This window comes from Bidens hawaiensis, unplaced genomic scaffold, assembly GCF_021521415.1.
Source record: "Bidens hawaiensis isolate Kalapana, Puna unplaced genomic scaffold, B.hawaiensis_p1.1 tig00053904_1, whole genome shotgun sequence".
Lineage (NCBI taxonomy): Eukaryota > Viridiplantae > Streptophyta > Magnoliopsida > Asterales > Asteraceae > Bidens > Bidens hawaiensis.
In genome coordinates this window covers 23,964-36,215 of record NW_027499693.1, presented here as the reverse complement: position 1 = coordinate 36,215, position 12,252 = coordinate 23,964, and positions in this window count along the sequence as shown.

The following is a 12,252-nucleotide window of genomic DNA, read 5'->3' as shown; positions in this document are numbered from 1 at the left end:
AAAACAATAAATTCAAACCAAATAATAATAATGTTTTGATGAGAAGGTGTTGAACCCAAACGCTTACTGCTCGAATCAATGACTCTTTTTTCCCTCTTCAAACTCCCCTTTTTCGATGAGCATATATCGAATTATATATTATGTCGTCCAAAACTCCCTGGCCTTCCTTCTTGGCGGCTGAATATATCTCATTCCCTAGTAATTGCCATCCAAATGCATTAGTTTGGCGGTGATACAAATTGGGCTCACGTGATGGGTCATTAAGCCCATTAATCTTGGTTATTAATATGATCTCAACTAAATCATTTAGCAACAAAATTTGAGTAAACAATCTGATCCAGTGGGCCATGCATAAGCCAATCATTATCGATTTAAACTAGTGAAATATGCACCACTACGTGGGATTCTGAATTATAATATGTCAACATAATTAACTAACTTACAAAATATGATAAACACAAAAGATATTTGAACATCAACTTTCAGTTTATTTTTTGTTATCTTAATTTTCAATTCAAATTCACATTCTATAATAAAAGGTAATTTATTAATATAATGATATACCATTTTAGCTTGTGGTCTATTGAAACCATTAAACTCACATGTGAACCAAATATTAATAATATTCAATGAAAACTTAGCTCAAAAGCACTTAAAAGTATAGAGAATATTTATATAATAATATGTATATTTTAAACCACATCAAAGGTGAATTAAGCACTTAAGCGAGTGAACCCGGTAAGTTTGGTCTGACACGTGATCCTAGAAAATATTTCTATGTTCAATTAAATGTACATGAACAATGAAAGAACATGCAAAGAAATGAAGAGTTGCGGTTCTTAGCTTTGAAGGATATATATACACACACACACATATATATATACATATATATATACACATATATATATATATACTCTAAGTGTTTATAGAATTTTTCGTTGTAAAAAGTTTTAAGTAGTTAAATTTTAGTTTTTACCAAAAGGCTAAGTTATAATAATGTTTAGTCATATTCATAAGTATAACTCGTTTCAAGAAAAATAAAACGGGTCTAAAAGACAAGAAAGTGAGTTAAGTGTATAGTTTGTTTTTGGTCCGACATAAACTCGACTTTATGTCGGGTTTGGTTCCGACATGAATAAAATATTAATTTAGAACTTTGAAGATGAAAGAGTCATGTTTTATAAGTTTAATGTTAAAAAATTTGCAAACCCTAACCGACAAGTCGCATAAGCGATTTGGGTTCGTTTTTGATGAGCTAATGCCGTTGTCAAATTATTTTCAGCACGACATCACATTCTAAACGATGAGATAATATAGAAAATAACATAATACTTGGATAATGAAACAAGGATAAAAGACTTGAAAACTTGAACGGGTTTACTTTGTAAAGTCAAAGTATAGAAAACACCAAATTGAAGAAACTAGAATGCCATATAGAGTGAATTGGAGTGTGACAAATAATGAAGAGGTTGAGGCCTCTTTGTCAATAAATCATTAATTATAAGGTGAAATGGAGTAATTGTAAGAACTAGCCATAAGGCTAGTCTTTAGGCCTTTAATCAAGGATTTGACTATTTAAATAAGTTTTACGATGAATTGAAATCAAAAGATCATGCATACAAGGTAGAATAAGGTCTAGGTACAAATTGCATGAAATGGAACTTGGGATTGTATTTGTAACAATATCAATAATAAAACATAATTATAAAAATAAACAACATAATGAACATAAATACTCAACAAAGTTACCATTTTTGTTAATGACTGAAGATCTGAATTACATTAACATTTTTAAATGGGTCGGATTCGAGTTTGAAAATTGACGAATGTCAGAAATAAACCACAGGAACACTTCTGCCATCTAACTTCTTTATCCCTGGTTTATTGGCATACGAGAACTCCTGGTCTTACAAAGAAAAAGAAAAACGTTTGCACGACGCCCATTTAAAAGGAAACGAACAATTCCAAATCAGCAATCATGTAATGTTATACAACACACGTTTACGTCTTTTTCCTGGAAAATTAAAGTCTCGTTGGACAGGTCGTCCTTACCTAGTCGAAAAAGTTTTTGACTATGGAATAGTTAAAATCTCAAGCCCCAACGGTCAAACTTTAAAGGTAATTTGTCATCGACTTAAAGGATACATCGATGGACCACTGAAATCAATGTTCCATGACGACTAAGAACCGACACTCAAGCCACAACTTAAACCGAGATGCTACTTAAGCTTCAAGAGCTTATCCGTGAACTCATGGAGATGAACCTACTAGCCGAGCAACGTCTCCTATAGTTGACCGAATTAGTGGAATATGTTAAAATGGAGTTGCGGGAGATTAACGAGCAAATCTAGTTTCAAGTTGTCAGCTCAAGCTTATTCCCTCATCCGGGTCTATTCGATGGAGGAGACCCATTCAACGGTGGTTTGTTTTAGGATAGTTCAGTTGAAGTTGTTGTTCTTTCTGGTCTTTGTGTAATCAAGCGCATTAGGCGTTTGCTTTAGGAATTTCAAGCTTATCTCGATCTCGTGTTATCTTAGGATTTATTTTTAAATAAAAGTAACAAAAAAATAGGATTTAATCTTTGTTATCTTGAAGTTTTTCCAATTTCTCGTTCAAACGTTGTGATGAAATACGAAGAATATGCATCAGGTGTGTCTAGCACGGGCCGTTCTTTGCTTAACACAGGCCGTGGTCACCTTGGAATCTTCAGCACGATCTGTTCTAAATCCGTATTTATTCCTTCACAAAACGCGGGTTGTGCTTTATGAAGCACAGGGTTGTGCCCCATCATCTGATCTTTTATAAATTGCAAATCATTCGACTTTTCCATTTACACCTACCAAAACACTTGCAAAGGATAACAAGCAGATGGACTGGCACCCTGTGAAGAAAGCTAAGAAAGAGAGTTGTCCGGTTTCACTCAAACAGGAAATCTGGAAGCTTCAAGAAGCCGTCAAGTAGCAAGTTGAAAGCAACTTCCAAGCAGAAATGCATATAGTGGAACTCACTGACAAGATAGAAATGTTGAGGTTCGAAAAAAGCTATGGTGCCGAATGCCGAACCCAAGAAACCTGTAACATCCCATGTTTAAGCGGAATACGCCCGAGTGCAACGTACAAATCAGTCATAAGCTCGTAACACTATTAAAGTGACAAAAATTATATTTATTCTATTTCACAAGGTAGCAAGTACACAGTTTCTCATAATTGAAAATAAAAGGAAATACATTTCATCGGATAACACATAAGTCTTATTTAATATATATCCTAAGGTAAACTAATTTTCTTCGTCCTTAACACATCATTGGATTAAACCCGCAACACGTTTAAAATAATATATTTTTGTCAACACGTATGCTGGTGAGATTTCATACGTTGTATACATATAATGCAAAAACATTTGTCGATTCACGTGTCACGAATGCAATATATTCAAACATAAAGTAAATGGAATGCAACAAAATAATGCCCCAACCTAGGGCAATGATAATGATACCACCATTCTCGATAACCGAAGTTGAAGGATAGGTAGCGCAGGTACGTCCCACCGGACACTCCCGCTTCGATGTTTGATTTTGATGTACCAACCATATAGCAATAAACACATTTCACATTATACACGTATAGTCATCATAAATAACATGAAAGAATATTATTAGCATGCATGACATAATTGCGAATCAGTTTGTAAACAATGATCATGAAATAACGGGAAATATAGTAACGCGCTACACCCCGAAATGCTAAAAGTATGAAAAAGGGGTTATGAACCTCACCTCGAAAATGAGGATGATAGTTTGAATGAGTCGAATAAACAAGGCGGAGAATCATGATGGATTATTCTAAACAAGTAACTACGTATGCTAGACTATAAAAACGAGTCTAAATGAAAAGGAAACTATGACAAATTGGGACTTAGGGATTTTTTATTTAAAATAAGTTTAACTAAAATGAATTAAAGTTTATATAAATTATTTGATATTTAAAATAAGTTTAACTAAAATGAATTAAAGTTTATTTAAATGAATATATAACTTATTAATATAAGCTTAAATAACATGATTAAAAACAATTTATGATTAACGTTTTACTTTTGAGTAACATAATAAATAATTTACTAATTAATAAATTTAAAGGTTTTTACATGAATTATTTTAAAGAAATTATATATATTAGTTTATGTTGAACAAAAATAAACAATAATTAATTTACTCAATTAATTATTTAGAGATAGCAATATATTAATTTTATTATAAGAAATATTTAAATAATTTTTTTATAAATCATCTTATCTAAAAGAAAGTTTATAAATTTATGATGATCAACGGATCATAAGATTTAGCTAAATATTTATGCTTGTTCTTGCAAAATAACTAGGTTTGATCCAATATTTAGAATATTAAAGTGTTTATTTTGGATATCCTTGATCATGAAAAATAACTTATGAACAAGTATAAACATTAAAGGTAAAATCAAAACAAAAGCTATGAAATGCATGAAATCGTAAAACTTACTTGTTAGTGCTCTAAAGCTTTAGAAAAAAATATATTGATGTGTGAAATGATGGAGGATTAGTGCTCTTTTTATAGTAAAATTGTAGAGTTGTTATGCATGTTTATAGAATTTATGGAATTTAATCATGTTTAATATAATTAAAAACAAAAATTTAAATGTTTTAAGAGGTTTTCAAAGTAACTCTTTCAATAAATTATATTTAACAAAAAATTCATTGCTTTTTTCATTAGTTAAATACAACATATGAAAATATGATGATGATAATAATAATAATAATAATAATAATAATAATAGTAATAATAATAATAATAATTCTAGTGATTTGCATGAGAAAAATTCATGAATAAACAATCATGATTATGGATGTTTTAAATGTACATGTAATACTACAGGGGTGATGAAAAATACAATTGTATAAAAATGATCACGGGATTGCAAAGGTAACGCATGATATCAACAAATGAAATGATAAATAAAATACCAATTTCATTAAAGGTCTAAATAGGTCGGGTTTCAAAAACGGATTTTGATGAATGCCACAAAACCAACCAAAAGCATGACCACCTAAATCATGAGCTCGTCAAGTTGAAGCAAAAGCTAGCCCGACGCTTGGCTCCTAGAGCGGGTTCTTCTCACATTCAAGACCTATTTGGGATGGGACGTGATGGCTTTAGGTAGAAGTCCTAGGTATATTAGATGTCTAGAGCCTCAATTTTCTCTCTTAGGCTAACTTGTTATGTGTTTTCATGTTTTACGAAATATTTACGTGTGTAATCTTTTCATTTTAATGAAAACCTAGTTTTTCTTTGTGTTATAGCATACCTATCATCATTTGATTAAGCTAGTCGTTAAATGAGGGTTTTGTTTGAGAAGTTGATAAAAAAAAATAAAATAAAATTGATTGTCTGAAGTGTGCAGCATGAGGCTGTGCTTTGCTAGGCATGGGGCCGTGCTTCGTGTCTTAGATCAGAAAATTAAATTTAAATAAATATCAGTTTCTCACTTCGTAAAACATGAACCACTCCGCCCCTTTCAACGATTTTTACCCCAAAACCCTAAATTCATCAAATCCTTTGTCAATCCTTCAATTCCATTTGGTAGGTGTGCTAATTTCTTGTTTTTCCTTTGATTCTAGGGTTCAATTTGACCATCTCAAGTCAAAATCGGGTATAATCCGAACCCCAAAATAGTTTTCCTATTCCATCCTTGAATGAACCGGGTAAAAGCCCTTGATAGTTTCTACCTTATAGTGATAATCTTGGGGTTTGTTAAGATAATAAGGGTTTAAACCTAGTTTTAGACCCAACTAGACCTGATTTGTTCATGGATTCAGTTGTTTTGAAAGGTATTCACTTGGGTACGGGTTCTCCATATTAAAAAACCATTCGTTCCGGACCCGGAGTGATAGTTTCATTAGACCGGTTTGACATGCGAGTTTGATTCATGATTTTTGGACAAACAGAGTAAAACCATGAGCCATGTTCCCTGAAACACGCCCTCATGGTCAAACTGCTAGTCAACCCGGTCAAAAATAGTCAACCACGAGGTCGTGCTTCACCAAGCATGGGGTTATGCTCTTGTTCTGGAACAAAATGTTCAATTTATTTTTCGCTATCTATTTCATTTATACGATTTCATTTTCTAGATTACCAAAGTAGGAGAAGGCATGCATGCATTTCTTGTCTTTCACGAACCTATTCAACGCGATCAGATTGCTCGGGATAGGCTTGCGATTATGGCTCACCGACGCAAAGCACCCCATCTTAAGCTTGTACCCACACAATGAAAGTTGTCAATTAATTCGAGCGGTACACGGCTTGTGATGGGCCCATGGGCTCCAGTTTTTAGCAATAAACGAAGGTCCGTCACATAACTCGCTAAGGAGTTCCTCACTTTTTTCTAGATGAAAACCAAGGATCTTTACATCTGGGATCATGAGGGTATTTAGTTTAGACTCGAGGATGTATGGTATGTCACCTTGGTGACCCAACTTGGCATTGATATAAGCATTTATACTCCCAAAGAAACTGACACTAAACTGTTGGCAAACTTTCTTGATGAGCAGGATAAGTCTTCTACACAACCCGGTAACCTTCGAAAAGAAGCTTGGGAACAACTTAGCTATGGGGATGAAGAACACACTACAAGTGTCTTAAAAAGAACAACTCTTCACCATCTACCTTTTCGATACATACATCGTCTCTTGAGCCACAACATCACTCAATGTGGCCATAGTGAGGGGGTCATGAATCTAAAAGAACTTTGGGCCCTTTAATACATTAAAAACAATATTCCTTGCAACATAACCTTTTTGTTATGTCACCCTTTTGTAACAAATGCAAAAGCCCAAACGGTCAGCACCTCGCTTTTTGGAGGCAATTGAGTTTATAAGCTTTATAGAATCTATGGTGCGGATTTAGAAGGAACCCGCAGGCCCAAACCACTACATCTCGACATTGACCTATGTATTAGCATGGGCATGGTTCAGCAAATTGCTGGGAACTAGTAGAATGGCGATTTCAGGATGCCTATAACTAGATTTGGGATCCTAAAGTCTTGGCAGAGATTACATTACAGGATGTACTCGAGAGGACGATCGGTTCACCACCCCGTCAGATCCGTCGCCGTACCTATTCTCAGTAGGCCGGCCCATCATTAGCCACTGGCACTAGCTCTTCATAGCTCAACCCATATTCATTTGAGGGGTTGCATGACCTCATTGAGTGCCACCACACTCACACATCTAGCTCTATTGACCGACTGGCTGATCAGATTGCAGCATCTGACCTGTAATGTACCACTCAGTACGTGGAACTCACGCAGGATTTTCGTCTTATAAGAGAGCAGATGGACCGTCAGTGGAGACCTTATCACCTGGCTCCCCTGAAAATAATGGACGGTCGTGATGGTAATAGCTTTGGGTGACGGTAGCACATGCAGGTGGTAGTAGTTTTATGTTTTTATTATTATTACGGGATTTTTTTAGCATTTTTATTTTCTATTTTGTTGTGACATCATGGTTGTGATGGTCGGTTTATCTGAGCCATTTTGTTTAGACTTATTTTAGGCCCAGTGAGGTTGTGGGCGGTCCTGCACCCAATTTTCAATTTTATTATCTTAGTTTGTTTTGGTTGTGTGCAGTTTAACTTTTGTTTAGGAAGCACTATAGGAACAGACTGAACACAAGGAACACTCTGTCAAAATTTCAATTTGGCCCGTAGAGAAGTTTCTTTCCATTTTACTTACCCTCGATGACTCATCTTAATACTTATTGGATCTTATGGCATTGAGAGAAATGTGAGATTTAAGGGGGTGTTTGGTAGAGGGAATTGAGGGGTGAGAAATGGAATTGGAAAGAATTCTCTTGTTTGTTTATGAAAGAAAGAGGTGAGAAATGGAAATAAACCATTTCCATTTCTCTGATTTTGTTTCTCTAAAAAAAGAGGAGAATTGGATTTCTCTGATTTCATTTCTCAGCCTCACGTCCTCTTAAGCGCAAGTCACCAGGACACCACGAAGAACCTTGGAACCTAACCAAGTGCCAAAAACCCACTCACAAATTTATCGTCCGCCTCGAGATTTCCTCGCCGGACTCCTTCTCCGTCAAGCCATTGCCCGTCGACGGCTACTCGTTTCCCGGTGAAGCCGATTGCTTCCAGAAGTTAACCCACTGCCTCCCTATTGTATGTTTTATTATTTATTAATTAATCCTCCTTACATTCTATTCTATTGATTATTATTGCCCTAATTCACCAGGTGGTTCCATCGCATTACACACAAACTCATGTCGGTGGAGAGGCATGCGTGTTCCATTTGAAAGATTACGACGCTGTTGTCAAAGCGTTAAAGACTGAGCGCATTGAGTATGAAGATATCCCTTACGTGACGCGCAGAGCTGTAAGCGTATTATCACGTGCTTATGTTGAGGGAAGATGGGAGCCCTGCAGGCCTGAACACTTGTCCGAACAGAAAGTAGACGAGTTAATGGGAGGACTTTCAAAGTCTCTCTTGGAGGTGATGCTTCCCTTCCAAATTGAAGGTGTCAAGTTTGGATTGCGTAGGGGCGGTAGGTGTCTCATTGCTGATGAAATGGGCCTCGGAAAAACACTTCAGGTAATAATAATTGTAATCAGATGATAACTAGTATACATTGACTTAGTTGTTTGCTTGATTTTAGGCCATTGCAATTGCAAGCTGTTTCATGAATGAAGGCCCAATTCTAGTCGAGTGCCCGGCTATTTTGAGATATACATGGGCAGAAGAGTTGGAGCATTGGCTTCCATCTTGTTTGCCTTCTGATATTCATCTAGGTATCTTTCTCAACTAGGGGTTATCCTGTTATTTTATTTTAATTAATAGCGTTGCAGTTGAAACTAGCATACAGATGATGAAATATTTTAAATTCGACTGTAAGTTGTTTTTTTTTTAAGTTAACCGTGATGTTCGGTATCGAGGAATGCATCATGAGAGGCGCAACTGGTTCGAAGTGTACTTGTTCCTCCTTACACTATGTATAATAGTACCTGAGTCTTGATGATCTAAGAAAGTGACAAATAATATATGGAAATAGGGTATATAACTAGTTTTTGGATTGTATATTGATGATGATTTTGTTGGTTGGTTTTTCTTGTCTTAATGTAAGTGTCTGTTCTTTAGGAGTTTAGGGTAATACTATCTCTTCAACATGTGCATGTTTTACCTGATGCAAATACACATTTTATTTGTCATCTCAGCTTGTTTCAAATAGTATCATTAGCATAAATTACAATTGGTAAATGTAAGAACTATATCTTTTTGAGCAACTTATAATAGCTGATGCTTTGTTTCTGTAATTGCATTGTCTTCCAGTTTTTGGTCATGTAAATAATCCTGAAAACTTAGCAAGGTCTCCAAAAGTCGTTGTCATATCTTATACAATGCTGCATCATTTGAAGAAGAGCATTTTAAAGCAAAAGTGGGCTGTATTGATTGTTGATGAATCACATCACGTGCGCTTTACGAAACGAAAATCATCTGAAGCAGGAGAGGTATAGTGTGTAATTATATTGGCAATTCACTTAACCTTAATTTTTTTAATATATTTGTATACTTGTTGACTCCCTATTTGACGTCTGAGCTGCATATTTGTCTATGTACCAAACAAGAGAAATGATTCTCAGCTATATTTCTCTACTGAAATCTCTGTACTACCAAACAGAACAGTCAATTCTCATTCTCCAGACCAATTCCCTTTCTCTGCAATTCCATTTCTCTATTCCATTTCTCTACAATTCCATTCTCTGTACCAAACACCCCCTAAGTGTGGAGATAGGAATTACTTGGCCATTGTTTGTCCAACCAAAATTTTTAAAAATCTCCAAATTTAAAAATTTTGGTAGCAAGCAAAACCTTTAGCTAACTATAATTTTTGACAAAACCATAGGCCATTCAGGAAAAGCTTATTCAAAATAATTAACCAAATTAACTATAACATAATGTGAAAAAGTGAAAAGAAGATTTGTAATATTGAGAAAAACTTTATGCAAAAATATGAAGTTTATATCCAATCCTTCCGTTACTGTGAGTCAAGCCACATTCCTACCCAAATATTCATATTTTTGTTGAGCATTGAGTGAGTCATATGTCTCGCATGATTTAGAACTTTTCTTGAGTATTCTTTTCAAAACTAAACTGAAGCGTTGCATAATGAGGGATGTGATATACTCCCTAGCCACATCTACCTCACCACAAAGAAAATATCATTCCACCCAACACTAACCATTCACAAACTCATTCTTACATTTATACATTTCAAAATGATCAAAAATGACCATTATTAAGCTAAGGTTACATTTCAAATTTTGTTATCTATTTCGTATGTAGTCTAATAAAACCTAGCTAGTTGAAAATCACCACGCAAATTTGGTGATAAAGGAGCAAATTCTTGAGGACATTTCGATAAGCTGCCGAAATAGTTAAAAGTTTGTATATATATGTGATGTGGTAAAAATAGTTATAAATTTATTAACTAAAATTACGCTAATCTAAGTAATAATTCTAAACTCTTAACTTAACTAAAACTACTAACCGGCAAGTGAACCGGTCGACTCTAGTACAGCTAAGCAAGTTCGGATACCGAACCCCCGAGACTCTTTAATTACGTAAACTAGCTAATTAGACTTAACTACAGACATGGCCATATATTTATATTATTTTAAGGGGGTGTTACTAAAATATTAATTTTAAACTAATTAATAGAATTAAATACAACTCAGCTTAGAACTTAGACTTAATTCAGATGATGATAGATAAACCACCTAGGCTAGAATCTCCAAAGTTTCAAGTTTCAGTTATCAGTTAATTGGAAGATGCTTTATTATGGAACTAGGATCATAGAATAGTCACCTAAAAGAAAACCTGAACAGAACCCCTGACCCTTCTCAAGAAGACACCTATGGATTTCTATTAAGTTCTTAAACACACCGGTGACTTCCTTACGGTTATCTAATTAATTATGAACGAGTACCTTTATACGAAATCCTACCTTACAGCGCGGAAATCAAAGCCAGTTTAACAAATTCATTCGACATTAATAGACAAAGCTGAAAAATCAAACCTAGAAGGACTCCTTACAAAGAACTAAATCTAGCAATCTTAATCAACCAAGACCTATCAAATAACCTGTCAGCTTACAGCTTTTTAGAGCTTTTTAGGTTAACAACACACTTTTATTTATTTGGTTAATAATATTGTTTCTATGATCTTATTATAAATCAATCACAAGCTAGTCAATAACACACAGTAAATGACCTAACGGAATCCTATTATATGACAGACAATCACCAAAGACTCTGTGAATCAATAAAATTCACCAAATAAAACCAAGCACACATATGCATCAAATAAATAATATTAAACTCTTTACTGATTCATAAACCCATAATGAAAAGCAAATCCCAAATAAAATCAAACGTCAATCAAAGGTTCATCATAAGCCTAGGCAGTCTAAGGGTTTAGCCAACAACCATACTCAAGAACAAAATAAAATAAATAGGCTCAAACAATAAATTCATGACGAAAGTAATAGATTCAAACCAATAATATTAATGTTTAGATGAATAGGTGTTGAACCCGTACGCTATCTAGTTGGCCAATGGCTTTCTTTCTCTTTTTTCTTTCTTTTGTGCGATTTGTCGAAACCCTCTCAAAACTCAATTGAGGCAGCCCCTTCAAAATCCCCTGCTTAATAATATTCGTTTTCTTTTTTTATAACCCTTTCAATCTTCCGCCTTTATAATTATTCTTTCTGGATCCTCAGTTTTTTCATTTAATTTTATGTGGATCCAAGGTGTAATTGTAACACCCCGACCAAAGGCGGATTATACATCGGGGCGCCACATATTGCTTCATTACTCGCGACACTATTGGTGTCAATATTTATTAATACACATTTTATCGCGCACGCGCAGCGGGGAAAATATAGAACATAAATCAAACATAAATCAATATATTTTAAATTATAACATTCAAACAACATTAACTTGTCTTGATACATTTTAATCTAGGTCCAAAAGTAAAAACGTCCTATGTGTCCACAAGCTCCAAAACAGCTACTGCAAACCTGAACATGTGTTAAAATAAACGTCAAACACTTGCGTGTTGGTGAGGAATCAAGTTTAATACAATACATAGATAACAATAAATCTGCGCGCAACATGTGTATGTCTGGTTTTCAACAAGGGTGTAATCTGATCGGGAC